General features: G+C 40.2%; 1 protein-coding gene across 3 annotated transcripts in view; it reads right to left on the bottom strand.

The window, feature by feature from the left end:
• Window positions 1–1,495: 1,495 nt before the first annotated feature.
• LOC117412218 (protein bassoon-like) overlaps window positions 1,496–17,822 on the bottom strand; it is a 120,491-nt gene continuing 104,164 nt past the window's right edge. For 2 of the 3 annotated variants that reach the window (XM_058988377.1, XM_058988379.1), the window contains exons 11-14: window positions 17,307–17,420; window positions 16,723–16,824; window positions 7,437–7,541; window positions 1,496–6,388 (exon numbers count right to left, since the gene is read on the bottom strand). The gene's annotated coding sequence lies outside the window, so the exon portion shown is untranslated. The remainder of the gene's footprint in view (window positions 6,389–7,436; window positions 7,542–16,722; window positions 16,825–17,306; window positions 17,421–17,822) is intronic. The other variant, XM_058988378.1, reaches the window with a different exon arrangement.

Here is a 17,822-nt window from a genome sequence, read left to right as displayed (position 1 = left end):
TTTAATGTTACCTTGCTTGGATAAAGACTAGTAGTGGATCATGGACCATGATTTCTGTTAACTGTGGTCTTCAAAAAACGAAACCACCAGTTTTTTTTTTCGTTTTGTTTTGCTTTGCCTCATAATTTATAATTACATTTTTCAAAGCAGAGTGCAGCACGTGCTGTTTTCTTTACATCCCATGCAAGCTAATGGAAGCTGTTTGAATACAGTAGGTCAAGCTCTGCTCATTCATTAACTGTACAGAGTCTAACCGGGTTGCCACACCTAGTGCAAGGTTGCCAAGTAAACAGCAGGGGGAGCCGTATCTGGTGGTTTCTTAAAGCCATTCAAGCGTATGCTAACAGATGTGGTGGAAAGAGATTATCTTATTTTATTGCAGTGGCGTGGCCAAGGTAATGCAATGTGTGACTCTGGGGTTCCTTTGGGACATGACTGGGAAATGAGCCAGACTTCTTCATAGGTAACTTGCAACAGGAGACATGTTTTCTTCTTAGCAGGTCCAGCTGCAGAAGCAGGAACCTCGCTCGATCAGTCAAATCTCTTCCTTAACGCTTTCACTCCTGAATTATTTTTGTCAATCTGCAGAATAAACTCCTTTATTGAGTATACATGAAGACAGGACAACGCCAATATGTTGACATGTTTCTACACAAACTCAGACTGGGACCTAGGAGTCCCGTCAGGTTCCAACGTGATTTCTGACGGCATGTGTTCACATACGGACCTTGAGGTCCCGCTAGCACTAAATGGGTTAAATAGGGGGCAAAATCAAAAGTGTATATAATATATTATAATAGAAAATAGAAATATTACTTCAGCATAAGATCTGAGAGCATGTTTTATTTCATTTCTTTTCATGCACTTTTTTTCCCTGCAGGGGATGCATATCCTGGCGATGCTAGTCCGCTTGTCCGTCTGTACTGTATGTCACATGGACAGTTTTAGAATAATCAAACGCATCTGATTCCAATTGTGATGGAACTTGGATTAGTACATTTCTTACCAAAGTTTACTAAAGATATAGAACCTGTTTGTCTATCCAACCTATACATTACACATTTTTATGCAATCCACATACATTACATGTAGGTCACGATGCTCTGTATATGCTGGTGCTTTCAAAACATCTTGTGTTGCTGTATGATCGTAAGTATCCAGGTGCTTTAAAGGTAGATATGTCATCTTCATTGCTGTTGGCTTGCCAAGGTGGGATTGCATAACCACTGTATTTGTGCTCAGTATTTTCCCCATGCTTTTCCTATGGTTAGACCGTGCGTTTACTGTAGTTCACCAAGGTTTGTTTAGTTTTATGCTTTACTACACCTCACTATTCTTTCCCATGCTTACCTATGCTTCACCATGCTTTTGCTATGTTTTATTTGACTTTGCTATGCTTTTACTATGGGGAACTTTTAAAGGGACTGTAGGTGGTGTCATTTTGAAACTCCAGCTGAGGTTGCTCTGGTTCAGCTTATGAATAACCACTCCAGAATTGAATTTTCTCTTTATTTGTTCCTGAAGGAACTGTATTGTAGGGTAATTATCTCATTAATCACATTACATGACATGATGCACCAAATTACTACAACTGTTTACAAGAATACATTGAAACATACACACAGTTTTACAATGGATACATGTGAGATAGCTCATTGCACTTACAACAGTGAATGTAACTTTTTAAAATCGTTTTTTTGTTCTTTTTTTCGTTATCTTTTTTTTTTTTTTACATCCAACCCCCCATACAATGACATGGAAGCCAAGTTCACTTTAAGGAAGTTTTCTTATTTTACAAACACGACATGTATAGAAACTCTACACAGACCAATATGTTTCTGAGTACAAGTTCTTTTGTTTTTCAACAGTCTATACGAGCCAGCCACACTGCACAATGCTGTTTGTGTTTGTTTGTTTGTTTGTTTGTTTGTTTTATACACAGTAAGCAGGAATTGGCAGGTCGGCCGGGCTGGGACATACACGATGACCCACGCCAATGATCGCTGTACACGTGAGATTTACACGCTGTACAGTTTGGAGTTTTTATTTACAGTGAAAATGGTTGCCAGGTGTTTTCAGTTGTGGGCTAAGGATTTGGTGGCATGTGGCTATGCACTTGTTATTGGACAGAAACATTCTGCCTTTTTACTGTTTTCTGAAGAGTAAGTCTGTAATACTGAAGGCTTTATAGACCCGTATTCCTTTATAAATGATTTAAAAAAAAAAAAACACTACATACAAAATGAGACTTACTATTGCTAGTTTGCTCTTGTACAGTAAAGGGTTATTTTTTTCTTCCTTATAATCATTTATCAAGCGTCTATATTATTTTTAATAGAGTATGTAATATCCTTATCAAGGGGAATGGCCAAAAACGAGGCTCCAAGGTACTGTAATGTGCTACTCAGGAGAAGCTAAGGAAAATCAGTAGCATCCCATCATACAGATAAAGAGAGAGATGGAAAAGCACAGTATGCTACCATTCTGTTATATAGTTCAGTATGGCTCTGGATCAGTGGGAACCAACCTTTTCTTTTAAGATGTGACCCCCTTAGAGCTTCAGCATTTTCCCATGGACCACTACTTGCACGGGACCAAAAACACACCTGAACTAAATACGACACACTATACAATGAGGTTACATTTTAGCAGCATGAGAACTGAAACTCATCAAAATAAATGGATAAACGCTGCGTGTTAGACAGTGCAACTGATTAATGGCTTGGGTGAGTGGAAATTAGAAAAGATGTACTTGACTAATTCTTGGAATGCAGTTCTGCACTGTTATTCATACGGTAGAAGCAGCACTAGGGGGCAGTATACACTTCTGTCTGGAATGATACAGCAAGCAGAACATACAACAGTACTACATGCCTGCATTGCCACTACAACCCTGTGAGTCCTTCAATCCACAGCTGCTACTCTTGTATTGGCTGTACTAGTGGAGCCCCATTCAAAGCAATTGTCTCCATCAGCATTGTATACAGTAGGTGATGATAGCTACAGATAGGGTTGACTGACCCCCTGTATAATCAATTATACAGACCCTGTCACTATAAACCTACTGTATGCATGTGCTTCTTGTTTTATCCACCATTACCTGTTCCTTTTTGAAAACAGTTTACTGCGTGTTAAAATGCAGCCTCCTAGTAAAAGCCATTGGTACACACCCATTGAATCAAACCCTTTGTTATTCCATTACCAACACTATCACTGCTCCTCCTTTCATTGTATTGATTGTCGTTTTTGATTTGGGTATAATACCCAATCACATCCTGTATGGTATGTTGGTCGCTCTCTCCAATAGTCTGACAGTAATCAGACCATGTGTTGTTATTTTCATACTACAGCACATATGATTTTTATTGATACCAAGAAGGACTGATGAAATGGGGTTTGTACCTCCTGGAGCGTGGAAGGTCTATATAATGTGTTTATTTGTTTCTGCTGACGCCAGCAGAGTTGGAAAAATGATCGTACAAGTCAAGATATTTTGAATATAAGCAGAGGATACAAAACCTGCTGCAGAGTTTGATTGTAATGTGTGTTTTTTATGCTAATTTCAATAACAAGTGCATATCCTGGCAGTACTGAAGAGCACTAATTACCCCACTACACTAAGACTGAATGAGGACGTGCAACATATTTTAGCTAGAGACCCATGCTTGAAGCTACAGTATGAAGGACAATAATGACAGGCTATATGTTTACCCCTTTGGCAACCACGACGGAGAGGGAGAGGGGTCTCAAACATGCCACTAAAATTAAAAAAAACTCAATTCAATAAATACATTTCATACAGTCGCTAAATACAAACAAGTCTATCCATTTTTTTTGTTCCTCAGTAACACAATTTCATTGTATTCTTAAACACAACGTTGATAGTGGTATTAAATATTAACAGTTTTATTTTATTTTTTTCAAATGTGTATCATTGCATAGAACGTTTGAAATGGAAATTGCTTTCGACCACCTTTTGTTTTTCGATAAATGGAAGCTCACATGAAGAACAATAAAACAAAACGAAACGCTGATGAGGTTGTGTGGCAGCATGCTCAGTCAGTCCCGTCGGCATGGATTTGAGATGTTTTTTGGGGGAGAAAACTGCAACACTGTAATAAAATAGTTTACTGCTCCGGCAAGATAACAAACGTGAAATGATAAGTCAAATCCATTTCTGTGATTTGACTTAAAAACTTTTTTTTCGGTTTAGATAAATGAAATACGTTTATAAAATTCAACAAGCTGTTCTAGAGCTTTGCAAAAACAACGTCAACAGCAGTCTATAACAACGTCATGAAAATGAAATCATCAAAGAATGCTCTGCTTCGTGTATCAGGGTCATACCGTACCTGCTTCAAAAAGTGTGCCCCTTGTTCATTTTTTCAAACCACGTTGCTTGAACAGGCTTGATGTCATCTGTGTTTTTTCAGATTCATTTTTAACTAACCCCATAATACTTACACTGTATCTGCAGATATGCAGCGTGAATGATAAACCATCAACAGCTTCAAACTTTTGGGAGCAAAAAAAAAGTACAGTACTTCATACAGTATATATCTACAGTCCTTATGCCAAACCACTGTCCTTGTACTGAACCAGTGCGAAAGGGGTGTTTGTTCCTGTGGCCTGTATGCATGGGGGGTGATTTGATCAATGTCAGTGCCAACCCTTACAGATTTCCCTTTCCTTTTCAAACACACATTTCTTCACATTTTGGGGAAGGAAACCAGTTAGAGCCGTGGCTTAACCCACAGCCAGCTGAACCTGTGTAGTCAGACTCTTGCTGTTTCCAGCCCATCACGGGGGAGCTGGGATCATTCCAGCAATCTGCGGAGGGCTCAAGCGAGTACCATGGATTTTGTTACAGTGTTGCCAGTGTGACCCAGTGACCTCACATTGAGCATGCCTGTTAGGTATGGATGAGAACAGCATTGCACAGTTAAAACATAAACGGCAGAGGCAAACATTTCCTGACCCCTTTTTTTATACACAAGAGATTGTGCTCTTGACAGCCTTCTGCACTCTATTGCTTTAAAAAAAAAAAAAAAAAAAAAAATAATAATAATAATAATAATAATAATAATAATAATAATAATAATAAAGAGAACAACAACTACGAAACCAAAATGAAAATATAAATAAATGTTACAGCCCATTTTCTAACAGGCCATATATAATATACAGTGTGCAAACAAAATCATTCAGGGATTTGTGGACTAAAAAAAAACTTTGAGGTATACAAGTAAAAAATAAAACTGAAATGATTAAGGCTGTTTCTTTCTCTTCAGAAAAGAAAATCAGGCAAACACGATAAAAAATAAGCAAACTGTGGAAAGTAATCAACAGAACTCATAGACACAGAGAAGCAGATGCTTTGGGATGGTTTCGGAATGGCTTTGCAATGGCTAAAAGACAAACTCAATTGCACTACAGTTTTATGGCTTTCTTTTTTTATCACAGAAAGTCTTCAAATGTGTGACCAGATTCAACGCTGTTTTTTTTCTCTGTTTTCTTTATTCTCTATTTAACTTTTGTAATGTCCTATGGCCTCCTTGCTTCAGGTAATGAACAGTGTTAGGTCCTAGATATACAGTTCTCTGGTGTTCTACATGCAGTCCGCTTCCCAAAATCTTTAGGACACATCGCAAAAACAAGTCAGCATTCAGAAGGGTCATCATTACCATACTGGAATGTTAAGAAAAAAATTGAGCATTTCATTTCTATATGAGTATGTTTTTTATTTTCAAATGCTCCGTTCGAAATAAAAAAAGGTCTTTTAGTACAAGAAAAACCTATGAAACTTTTTTTTTTTATTAAGAATAAGAGGAGATTGTGGGACCTGGGATAGGTCCATGCTCTGTGCGAAAAAGACTGGAATCAAACAAGCAGCAGACAGCCTGAATCCCAAAGCCTTGAGTATTCCCAACGACGTGCAGCCGTATATTTAAAAAGAAAAATCCTCCGAATGCAGGAGTAGATTACAAATCATCCCCTGTCACCTTCAGCTGCTGGGTCTTTCCTGCCGTGCAAAGACACTCCAGTTTGCCAGCATTGTTGTGGACTCTCTTCTCAGGATTCCCAACTAGCAGTCTGAGAAACAAAGGTCGCAATCAAGTTGGCAAGTAGGACACCGTTTCTCATATTTATCTGCTCGCTCCATTGTCTTTCCAACATGGTTCTTTAGCTTGTTAGCATCCCAATGGTGGCCCCGTGCTGTAGCCTAGTCCTGGGCTCCTCTGTACCACAAAGAGTGTCTGAAGACCAGCCTTCCAGACCTCCTTCTACACCATGAAGATGAATCATAGGGTTTGGGTCTGAAACACATGCGCTAGATCTCATCCTCATGGCTCTGAAGTTTCCTTTCAGTTGTTCATCTCTGGGTCATCTGAAAGAGAGATACACATTTCATTAGTAACAACTGGTGTCCCTATTCAAAATCAATATTGGTCTAATAAACAAGCTCTGATTGTTAGAAAAAAAAACGACTTAGTCTCTTTTTTCAGGGGCTCAAGGGAGCTTTTCTTCTTCAGTATTACGTGGTGCTGGATATCTTAAAATGACTCCCATTCTTAGGAAACTTTGGTTACCTTAACTGGAGACTCCTGTCTACACATATTATCATGCATGCATACGACTGGCCGACACTGTACTGTATGTGCCTGTTCCATTCAGATTAGATTGATTTCATGGCTCCTGTCTGGGACTCTGGCAATGGCCACATGTCAGCAAGACCTACCACAAATTAGTCTGTGTAACATCGAGTTGTGCAGTTAAGGCAACAGCAATTCCTCCTACATCTCTGGAGCTCATTGCCTGCCAATAACAAGGCACAAGACAGCTCCAATAACTCATAGCTTATTTCTTATCTCAATGTTTGCTACTTGTCAGAGGGAACAAATTGTATTTCCAGATATAAAGAAGCAGCACCTGCTGAGAGCCATCTGCCTGTTTAAACCTAAAGAACGGGAAGGGAGATGTACGTATTCATCACACAGCGAGCTCTCAGACTAGTTTTGGAGGTCAACAAGTTCTTCACTGTCCAAGATCACTAGTTGCAAAAACTGCTGGAAAAGGTGCCTTTGGATTTCTGTGTTAAATACCCAGCTGGGGTGGGTTTATTCCAGATGTCACTGTAATAAATTGTGTAGACTTACCTGTTCGCGAGGTACAGGCTGACTCCGATCAGCTTAGATATTTCAAACAACGCAAACTTTAGATTGCTAAGAAGACTTCTGCAAAAGTTAAAGAGCATTATAAAACATAGGATTCTGCTCCCAGTTCCTGGTTTGTCTGGTGACACAATGTCATTGGGGGTTGACTTCAGCCCAGGGACAGGCGCTTGGCAACACCCTACTAACAGCAATACCACTTTTATTAATATAAAGACAACACCTAACCCAAACGGTGCAGTCAGAGAGGTATGTAAAACTTACCTAAATCAGCTAAAATACAGCCAGTGGCAGGCCACATCCAAAAGCCTGTCTGACCCATGTTGGATATATAGTTGAAGGTGCAGTAGTGACATTGTCCTCTTGGTCCTGTAGACAAGAAAAAAGAGAAACTGAGACAGTGAGCATGGAAGACATCCATGCTGAGCTGTTGCTATTCGCATTTCCTTATAAGATCTGTGCCTGCTAGAATAGAGGAAATGACATGTTAGATACCATTGTAACATCCTTTCTCATTCAGGTAACAAGTAGAGGAAAGAGAAAAAAATACATCTAGCATGTCATTTCATTTTTCACAATTTAAGAGGACAAGAAATGCTGCATAATGCAAACAACATGAATAAGAGGATACTGGCGGATACACACTGGTTGCTCTTACTGACCTTATGAAATGTGAACATTAGTTACAATGCATTAATGGCTTACAAAGTGCACTGTACTACGCTACTCGCCACTGCTGTCAATGAGATCTCCCTTTGAATAAGATGCTACGGTGCTAGAAGTATCTAAATGTATATTTTGGAGCCTCCTTTATCAATAAATCAGTGCATTTTTCAATAAAGCCATTTAGCTGACTCTGAGGCAAAGCGGTTTATTAGGTTTTTCTCTGGAATGACATTTATCAACCAATATCTCCTGGCTCATAGACACCCGTTTATAATGTACTAATTCTAATGCAGTGTGGTTTCCAGTGGGTGGCAAAAACAGGCTCAGGGAGAGGCAGGGCAACCCACTGCACAGGCAGAGGCTGGCTGCTAACCAAGCACCATGCACTCCTCAGCCCCAGATCGTACACAACAGACAGGCACGTTTGCATGAACTGTTATCTGGTATATTTCCTTTTGCACGCATTATGTCATTTACACCACAGGTTCAGTCCACTATGCTTATGGTTTACAGAAATACAATCTATCATACGGATTATGAGTGAATGTATGCTTATTTGAATCTGATCCATATACAGTAGACATTCATATGTATGCCCGCGTTCTTGAAGGATGAGCATCAGCAAAGCATTTTTCTTGGCTGGCTTGTAAAATGAAATTTCAGGAAAACTCGTGCTGCTCTAACATTTACAAATCTCAGCAACGTCTTCCAGAAATGTTGTTATTCATGACAGATGTAAGCTGCAAAAAATACCTAAACGACACTCATTCTTAAGTGGAGCCTGCTTTATTTGTAAGAAGGCATGGTGCTGATCTCATGTAACTGCTCAGGGATTGGGTAGCTCTTCAATCACCTAACACCTGTCATCACATGTCTGGTTTTTAGTACCTCACAGATCAGAGAAGGAAATGTGCAGTATTTGCTTCGTGGCTCATTTAGAATCTACGTAAGGGAACTGCTGAAGTCAGATGAGGTGTAACTTGTAAGACTTGTCTCATCTATCAATGGCTGGCGAGACTACAGCTCAGAACACCGTGCTGTCGCTGTGGTCACTTATCTACCAGGTAATGTCTAACGGAGTCTAATTATAGTCTGAAACCTCAGATCCACCAATCAGGAAGCTCCATTCCAAGTCAGTGCCACAGCCTTCAGAATATATTCAGAAAACTTTCTAGTCCTGATTTGTTTTTTCTGATTCATAGTAAGAGTTTTGGAAAGTCTAAATGAATATCAAATGTATTCTATAAAAACAGTAAAAACTATGCTGGATGTATAACTGCGATACAAAGACATTCAAAATAAATAGTGTATACAAATGATCTACACGACTAGGGAAAATGATTTCAGTTAGAAATCCAAACCTCTAATATACCAGTGTAACAGGGAGAAATGTTATGTGTGTGGCTCGCCACTGAATAATAATGAGGCAGACACAGAGCATTGTGTGTTAACATGCCGCACAGGAGCGCAGATTTAATTAACACACTTGTGCTGTCACTAGGGTACTAGCAATGGTAGCCCTAGTGTCAGATTTGCTAAACAAAACAAAGCTAAAAATAAAAGTTTGCTGCACAAGGCAAGCGCTATTCTCACTAAAAGAGACGTCCCGCTCCAGCAACCTACTACACTACATTACCCTCTCTATACTGGTTATGATCAACATCTCCTAAACTAACCTACTGCTGTTGCTCCTGAAGTCCCGGCCTCCAAGTGACTCCGGGTCTTTACGACAGTCCTGGCTGGGCAGAGCCTTCACAGGCACCGTCTTGCAGTTGAGGGTTTCCTTAGTTATTATCCTGAGGAGCGCACACTCTCCTCCTCTATGTGACCAAAGCGAGCTTTCGCTCAACGGCCGTCTGTGTAGCATTGCGGTGCAGTCGCCTCGAGCTTTATGAGCCGTGCGCAGCCTCCCCGGGCACGCCTCCCAGCCAATCCGGACCTCCCGATCAGCTCAGCACCAGGTGAGCCTACCTGCTCAATTAGTTGCCTAGAAACACGTCTCCTGTTATGTGTCCCAGCTGCACACATCGACACAAGAACCAGCAGGGTCCTCTCTGTCACAACCAGTATATCAGTAAGAAGGTGCATTATGTTGAAAATATCAATACAGTATATGAATACATTATTCATACAATTGCAGAGCATGCTGTGCACTCGTGAGACAGTATTTTAAAACACAATACAAAGAGGTTTAAAACCTCACGGGTGATTTCTGTGATGTAAATGTAATTAGCACCAAGATGACCCATGCTGTGAAAAGGGAATGCTGCATCATTCTCATTAATTAAGGCTCGAGTCCCCTCTGAAGTCTCATTAGGTGGAGGAGGGCAGTGGAAGGTGGTTTATTTCAGGAGTGCAGTGGGGGTAATCTGGTCATCTGGTGAGGGAGCAATGCTAAACTGCAGCCTGGTTTGTGTCCATCACATTTCTGAGTACACTCAACCCCAATGGCACTCTGCACTGTAAGTACACTTCCCTGACCAGAAAACTCCCATAATGCGATAGCCTGGCTTCATGGAGCTATGTTACAAAGTAATTGGTTGTAGGCAAATTCTTATATCAATGGCTACAATACTGAATACATTTCCATTTTAGGGCTATAAGAAGAATGTGTTGAATTTGCATTTGTACGGCTATGTGAAGCATGCACATGGTTACATCCACATGTAATAATCTATACTTATGAAATACCTCTGTTTAAGGTTGACCGCCGCAGTCCTAGTTAATAGACACAGTTTCCAGTGGTCTCTGTACTGATATGAATGGATGTGGATTGCGCTTCTCAGAACTGAATGGGTTTTAATGTGACAGTGGCATTTACCTAAGAGGCCAGCGTTATTTATATTAGTTTAAATCTAAGTTTGCCTCTGGTAAGACAAGTTGCACATAGATATGAGCCCCTCCAATGATCCAACACCCAACTCCCCCTCCCTGCCACAGCCTCAGTGTCTATCAATGCCTCCCTACCAGCACTGTGTGCATGGCTGTTGCTCCCTCTGGGGTGAATGTGCTAAATGATTACAAACTGACAGCTTATCAGACCTGTCCTCCTCAATGCAAACTGACACATCACTTTATCACAGTGTCAGCCACCAGTTTAAGCCAGTCCCCTGTCTGCAATAATACTGTGTATCAGCCTTCAGTGAGCTTTTACCAGAGGCATCTGCAGCACGCCCACAGCACGGGGGTGGATATGAGGCTGGGGCACTTTGCAATGCCGCTATGCAGAAAAAGCCCAAACAGTTTGAAGTCCAGCTATCAAGAGGCATTATGAGTCCCTGCCAAAACGCTGCATTCTGCAGATTGTTAATGTTATCTGAATCTCAGAACCCTATATAAAGCACATATGGTGCCCATATACCTGTAAAGCACTTATGGCAGTAAAACTTCTAGGAGTCAGCTACTGTCTTGTCCATCATCAGACAGGTTTCGTTGCTCTGTTGTGACTGTAAGAACCCTGAATCACAGGCAACCCAGTGCTTTTAGGTGCTATTGCAATGCTGAAAATGTACACAGGGTGGCAGTGGTGATCAATGAAAAACCATTACAGACCATTACTGTGAATGACAGAGAAAAAAAAATCTCTCTCTCTCTCTCTCTCTCTCTCTTTCTCTCTCTCTCTCTCTCTCTCTCTCTCTCTCTCTCTCTCTCTCTCTCTCTCTCTCTATATATATATATATATATTAGGTTAAGCTGAAAATTTAATACATTTATGCAGCTGCAAAACATACTGAGATCTAACTTATCATGGCCTAGTTAATTGATTTATACAATGTTTGAATAAGGTCCCACTGTGTTCCAAGGCTGTGAAAAACAACATGCCTAGCAGTCCCTTCAGTGTATGTTTGTCTTTCAATGTATTTTACAGTATGTAAAACGCAAGTCAACACTGTTTAATTGATTTAGATGCTGGAGGTATTACTAATTATTATACCCTGCCCCCTGGAGGTTGTTCATTTTTAAAAGTAGAAATGAAACACTGGAAAAGAGTTCAGTAACAGGCATGTGAGCTGTAGTGTGCCTCAGTCCAGTGCTCAGAGCACACAGCACGTGAATCCTTTAATTATTAAAGAGTTCAGTCACAGGCATGTGAGCTGTAGTGTGTCTCAGTCCAGTGCTCAGAGCACACAGCACGTGAATCCTTTAATTATTTGTAAGTTATATATCACATACACGGCAATGCATATTGTTGTACTTTAAATTCAAACGCACCTGCTTCACACACATTTGGTATCGCGGTTCCCAAGATACTGAAGCCTTCAATTGCTCAGCCCACATATGCAATGGGTCTGCCGCTACATCCAACTCACACCCCTTCATACATGGTGCCCTCTTCTAGGCTTTATATGAGGGCATATGAAAGACGCAAATGCATGATAGCCTCATATGAGGATGTTATTTATTCCCCATCTAAAGCAATGAAAAAAAAATGTTCAATGAAAAATATAATTATGTGACCAAAACAAATTTTTAAGCAATTAAAAAAAAAATGAATGCATGAAAGGGTTAAACCCTTAATCGACAGCTTTGAATAGGCACTGGCTGTAATTTCTAAGGGGCTGACTCGTTTTGGTTTATAACAGTTTGCACATGGGATAGAAATTTTAAAGCACAGTACACAGGGTTTTACAACGCAAAGCCAGCATGCTGACTCAAGTACAGTTTTTCCATTTAATAAGATCCCAGCACATAAAAAATGGCTGGGCTTCATTGACCATCAGTTAAGACAGCCACAATCTGCAAAAGCTCCTTGACTCCTGACAAGGGTGTTACCATCACAGCAAGTTCATAGAGCCACAGGTTCAGCTGTCTGTGGATAACCAGAGAGGGCTTTGGTCTTGCACAACCTCTCATGAGCAACACAATGAACAACAACAAAAGGGGAATGCAAAGGGCAATACTCGCTGCACTTGTGGAAGGCAAAGTATTAATAGCACTGGTGACTGAAGCCCTCTCATGATCCACTCACCAGGAACAGGATTCTGTCACTTCCGCTCTGACCTCGTGGGATTATCCTCTCTCGAAGAGAGAGGGTAATTCAGTCTCAGTGCTTTTTTATTTTTTAATCCCTGGCCTACTGATCACTTGAGAATGAGCCCGCTGAGTTAATTGAAGTGCTGTGGGTTGAGAGAACAGAACCAGTGTATAGCAATTCACAACGAGTGCAGTACTGCGTTTAAACATGACACGAACAGTTTTTACAAGTTGAGAGACTGACGTCAATATTGGATGCCATGCGTCACGTCAAGACGAAGATAAAGAATCTGAAATAAGCAGGGAGGAAGTCAAATAAGATAGGAGACTAGAGAACAAAAAAGTAGGTATATTTATATTTTGCGTATTTAATCAAGAGCTTAAGGCGCTATTGGAAATGATTAAGTTTCTTCAGAGAAATAATCTTGCGCTTTCATTGTTTGATCCCAATCAGACCTTATAGTGTTCAGTTGGTTTCTTCCACAGGGAATCAAAATGACTAATCCACAGCACATTAAATAGATGAAATTAATGAAGCCCTATTAACTTCTCCATTTTTCCTGACTCGTGAATCATATGGGCTATGTATCTATTTTTATCAAGCTAAAAAAAGGTCTCCTTATTTAATGTAAAAAGAAAAATGTAATACTTGAGTGAAATGTCTAAAGACTGAAACACTTTATTTTTGGGATAATTAGAGATTAAATTATTAAATTTAGAAATGCAAGACCAGACAAGCCCAGATCACATTAATTAGGAACCGGAAGAAAGGAAAATAACTCTGACAGAAACAGTTTCAACCAAATTGTGGTTGAGATGGAAATCATTGAAATATCCCAAACAGCCAATATGAGCACCACACACCTTGACAAAAACAAAACATGAATGACTGAATGAATGAACGAATGCATGATGCATTATTACAAAAGATCTAAAGATCAGACAATCGACTGCCCGTTTCTGATGCTGTATAGTACACCACATCAACCCATCACAAACAGACTCATGACATCAGGTGCCCCACATGAGTTTATTCTGTACAGTGACATGCACCTAAGCCACTTAATGGCTCATTGTATTTAATCACATTTGTGTCCTTTACTGCAGTGTTTTATATGCTGTCTCCAAATAGTTAATTTTTTTCAGGAATAGAACACTGCATAATTAGAGGTGCACTCGGATATCATTATTTGTTTATCCACGCCTTTATCCAAGGTGACTTACAGAGACTAGGGTGTGTGAACTATGCATCAGCTGCAGAGTCACTTACAACTACATCTCACCCGAAAGACGGAGCACAAGGAGGTTAAGTGACTTGCTCAGGGTCACACAATGAGTCAGTAATGGGTCACAAAGTGGTCACACCAAATATGGATTTGATGTAGATTTTTCTTCTGTTCATTCACTTTGCATTTTGTTAATTGATAAACATAAACTATTAACATGTCTATTTTTGAAAGCATTCTTACTTTACAGCATTTTTTCACACCTGCCTAAAACTTTTTCACAGTACTGTATATATAAACATTTAATGTTATACTGTTGTTTTACTATTCTTAATAACTTTTTAACAACCTTTTCCAGTGTTGAAAACACAGGAAACTATTTTTATTCCCTTCAAATGGTCCTATCTGCTGGAAACAGGGATTGCACTTGAAATTGAGTCTGTGATAAAGACTGCAAAAGCAGGTTCACAACTGAAGCATTGCCATCACCTGTAAGAAGATCCGACCCCCTCTGCTATCAGTTCTGACCTTGAATAGGAAGATCAGCCTGAGCAACTACACCAGCCTTTGAAAATACCATTAAACAATGTAACAAATGAACGGCCAGCCTGTGTATACAATGTGTCACTGCAGACAGGAACACAGCACAATCAAAGCTTTCTTTGCACTTTTATTGAATGCAGTAATGCCTGTAAGCGTTGGACCCCTCTATTCATTTCAATGTTATTCACCAGAGCAGCATGCCATAAACATTCATTTTGATTTCATGTTTTAACACTGTGGTGGCATGGAAGCTTCAGGGTTCTTGGTCCATAGACTATATTCAGCTGTGAATCCAGATCAGCATTGATAAGGGTTGTTGAAAAGAAGACGGTTTTCAAGTAGCAAGCAGTTGAAATTGAAAATATTCACTGTTACACAAGCATGCACTAATTTACACCCTCGTTCCTGCGACCTACATTGCCTGTGTGTCGATGTTCATCAAATTTAGGCGAAAGGTTCTAGATATACAGCCTTCATTAACACAACCACTCTGAATTTTGATACCTTAATATTTCATGTGCTAAGGAATGTCCATACCAAGTTTAAGCCTAACCGAATGACCGCTTTTCAAAACATAGTTAAAAGAATGTCAAACAGCAGCCCGGTCTTACCAAGTAATTAAAGCACTATTGGAAAAGCTACTGGGCCGTGGGAACCCTTTGAACCCTGCCTAAAGGTTAACCACATAGAGAGCATTCTCCGCAGGGTGGGTTCCTGTGGCAATAGTCAGTGTGCAAATGCCTAATAATGATGGTTTTCCACACAGGTCCAGTTGTCACAGACTAATCACATAAATAAACACCCAGCAGTGTCTTTTAAACTGTGCCTGCTTAAATCCCTCGCTTGGGAGTAATGACAATGCAGTTTTAGAAATTATTTTCTCAGAGCCACTTATGGACTAAAATGTCAAAGTCTAGTTAATAAAAGCCATAAAAAGGCTTCATCCAGCACAGGCGTTCTCGCAAATACACTAAATAACCCATTAGTATGGAAATACAAAGGCGATGACTATAATGATTTATTACTTCTTTTAGTTTTGCAAAAAAAAAAAAAAAAAAAAAAAGGTAGGAGAATTCAAAACAGTGAGTGCCGGTTTACAGGGCTGCAGCAATGAAAAACAAAAAATAAAAACTCACTGTATTATAAGAAACATTTTGATTTTACTCGGCTCCACATTGGGGGGCCCCTGTGTAACCTTAGTCCTGAAGCAAAGCTTTCCAAACGGTGCGGTTGTGTGGTGTGTGTGGTGGTGGGGGTCAGTGGGTGCCATCTTAGTAGAAAGATGTACCAGAGGCAATGATAAAAAAAGAGAAAAGAAATCAAAGCAATAACCACGTGCACTTATATAAACCCAAAGCACATGTAGGCTATGCAGCCCACGGCAGTCTTTAACAAGCACCGTTTAAACTTCCATTTTCATGCAGAGATAAAACTAACTCCGTTCACTCATACACTGACAACGTCCTTCACGAGGAATCGAGCCCTGCTATTCTGGTGCACACTGCAGCTCATAGGTGAGCGGGGGGATCGATAGGCTACTTCCTGACACCAGCGGGGGGGAGGGGGGAGAGATAGGCGACACTGCTCCATTTGATGATAGTTCTGTTATTACTGCTGTGATACGTGACCTGGGAATTGTATCAGAAATCTATATGTTGGAGAGCCGGGAGAGTAATAAAACGCTGAGGTGAGGCCGAAATTAGATGATGCCTGATGTCCTGTCACAGTCCAGTACAGGGACCATATTGAGAGTGATATATATGACGTCCACTGTATGTGTGTTTTGTTTAGCTCAAGGTCAAGATTAAATACAAAATAATTAAACTGCTTATACTACAATTGTGCTTCTGCCACAGCTTTGTAGTGCTGCAGGGATCACACGTTCCATCACATGACCAAACTCATTTGCATCTCTAATTCAGGGTGATGCCAAATCCAGTCAGGTAGACAGGTCCCAATAATGTGGCCAGGCAGTGTGCAGTGCCAGGGACGTGCGTCTTGTTGGGGTTTTTGTACATTTTGGGTTGCAGTGCAAAAAGTGTTCGGCAGACGTTAAAGCAAAGGACACAAAAAAATATGACTTTAAGCTTTTTATTGTCTTGCACAGCAGCACATTCCAGTCCTTTCTTTTCTCTCCTTACCTCCTGCCTGATGAAATGATAAAAGCCTCTCTTCTTCAACAGATGTGCATGTTCAGGGTCTCCAGTGCTGTCTGGGCATCATTGATTCCAGTCCCCTGCTGGCTGGATATAAATGAAAAGAGTCTATCAGAAGAGTCTCTGTAAGTCACCTTGGATACAGGCGTCTGCTAAATAAACAGATTCTAATAATAATAACTGTATTCCTAGACAGAACGAATCTACCGTATAATACACGCATGCTTTAGTAAATTCATAGCAGGATTACATTATTGTAATGCTATAGCACTCTGTACTCAATGTTCTGTACAGGGATATAGCAGAAGAAGACTGATCCGCCATTATCATTGTTTCCTTTATGACGGGGGTCCTTGATTTCCTGGTAGCACTCCAGGGTAATACTGTACTGTGGGATCCAACTAGTCGAGCCTGTTTCAAATCTATATACATGTTTGGCTCTATCCAATATACACCATGCTATCTAACAGCTAACTGGCCCACATGTTACACAGCTGATCAAGTGACACAGCACGTGACTTCTTTGCATACAGTATGACACAGTATAGTACAAGCATAATCATACTCACTTCCGCACTCAGAGTCCCACGTTTCTCTCTCTTATATGAAATACACAAGGGGGTTGTTCATAGGTTTTTCCAGTACAAAGCCTGGAGTCTTTCTCCTTATCCACTCCAGAAATCCTAGAACGGAGAAATCAAAATGCACTTGTATTGTACGAAATGAAGGATTTACTAGATCGTGTTTTGTCTTTCTAATGTATTTCTGAATGGATAAGGCTGTTGAAGTTTCAGCTTTAAAATCCAGGTGGGGGTTTAAATGGGCTATCTCATACAGATTACTGTCGGATCAACACTGTTTTATTCAGGGATATTGCTGTGATTCACTTCTCATGCAGTAGTTCAAATATAACTTGGCTACCCCATCTAGCTCAAATAATATGTTATGGGGAATCAGAGAACTACTGTTGAAAGTCTCAAATTGGCTGAAACAATAACCTCTGCACAATGTGGACATCGTTGTATGTTGGATGAGACGTAAAACCCAGGTCCTATTGTAAGTGACTTTGCAGCAGCAATAATAAT

Source organism: Acipenser ruthenus, chromosome 16 (genome assembly GCF_902713425.1).
Source record: "Acipenser ruthenus chromosome 16, fAciRut3.2 maternal haplotype, whole genome shotgun sequence".
In the NCBI taxonomy this organism is placed as follows: Eukaryota; Metazoa; Chordata; class Actinopteri; order Acipenseriformes; family Acipenseridae; genus Acipenser; species Acipenser ruthenus.
This window is presented reverse-complemented; position numbering and strand designations above follow the sequence as displayed.